Genomic DNA, 1,371 nt, shown 5'->3' on the forward strand with positions numbered 1-1,371 from the left:
AAATTAGATATTTCCTGGAAGGACAGATACTATTTTGACAGAAAAACATGAGGAGGATGGTAGAAGAAATGGCTCAAAAGTGGAAAGAAACACATTAGAAAATTGCAAGCAGCTGATGTAAGCAAGGCTAAAGCACAGGGTACAGGATGTAGCTGGTGTTTACTGTTTGGGCTTGCCAGCATCTCTTTTTCTTCTAGTAATGGCACCCCCAACACTGTTTGGAGTCAATATTATATATTCTGTTCCTTTTGTTCAATTGGAAATGAAAGGAGTCCGATGATGGAGCAGAAGACCCAGGTCTGGGCAATTGAGTCACAGAATCCCTTTTGCCACATTGTTTACTCAACGAGTACACATGTGACCTCAGCGAGTCCAATTAGACTGAAGCCTTGAACTTTTACACACTTTACCAGGAAAATATATACTCTCTTTTCCAGTGTACATGAATTTGTGAAGTCAAAAGTCTGAAGATTCCGCAGGTTGCCATGTGGAGCCTGATAATGAAGCAACACAGGTGAGAGAAGAGTTAACAAGTGGAGATGAATCCAGCCAGGATAACACTGTTTCAGCTCCTAGCTTGGTGTCATTCAAGATTTTTTTTTTTTAACATACACTAACAAAATCTCCTTTTACAAAGCCTGTTTGTGTTACGTTTTCTGTCACTTGTATCCAAGGGTTACTGTCTAACAGTTGCAGGATCAGAGGATGAAGAAGAGAAGAAATGTCTAGAAAATTAGGGTATAACTTACATCAGATACTTGCCAGGTTGGCCTCTTTTGGCTCCTCTCCTACCCTCCTAAGGGCTTCCCTGGTGGCTCAGAGGTTAAAGTGTCTGCCTCCAATGCAGGAGGCCTGGGTTCGATCCCTGGGTGGGGAAGATCCCCTGGAGAAGGAAATGGTAACCCACTCCATTATTCTTGCCTGCAGAATCCCATAGATGGAGAAGCCTGGTAGGCTACAGTCCACGGGGTCACAAAGAGTCGGACACGACTGAGCGACTTCACTTTCACTTTCTACCCTCCTAAACACAAAGGCTGGTTTCTCAAAGATTTGAACACTGCCAATGGGCCAGTAAACGAAGTATGAAACATCCATGCAGGGGCCTCAGCAGCTCATTGGTCTAACGATGGGGTTCTTAATTTTTCCCATCTTTGTAATAACCACTTAACAAGCAGCCATTCACAGAGATCCCAAGTGCCTCACTGCTGCTGCTGCTGCTCCTGATGCTAAGTCGCTTCAGTCGTGTCCGACCCTGTACGACCCCATACACAGCAGCACATCAGGCTCCCCCGTCCCTGGGATTCTCCAGGCAAGAACACTGGAGTGGGTTGCCGTTTCCTTCTCCAATGCATGAAAGTGAAAATTGAAAGT

General features: G+C 44.9%; 1 long non-coding RNA gene and 1 other non-coding gene across 2 annotated transcripts in view; one reads left to right on the forward strand and one right to left on the reverse strand.

Annotated features, from left to right (window-relative positions):
- Positions 1-27: 27 nt before the first annotated feature.
- The window catches only part of LOC105002641, a 6,114-nt gene continuing 4,770 nt past the window's right edge, over positions 28-1,371 (reverse strand). Inside the window, exon 3 of the long non-coding RNA XR_827008.1 lies at positions 28-494. This is a non-coding gene — a long non-coding RNA (uncharacterized LOC105002641). The remainder of the gene's footprint in view (positions 495-1,371) is intronic.
- Positions 806-877, forward strand: TRNAW-CCA. The gene has a single exon. It is a non-coding gene; the product is annotated as a tRNA-Trp (tRNA).

The sequence above is a fragment of the Bison bison genome, unplaced genomic scaffold, assembly GCF_000754665.1.
Source record: "Bison bison bison isolate TAMUID 2011002044 unplaced genomic scaffold, Bison_UMD1.0 scf7180017856355, whole genome shotgun sequence".
NCBI classification, from domain to species: Eukaryota; Metazoa; Chordata; class Mammalia; order Artiodactyla; family Bovidae; genus Bison; species Bison bison.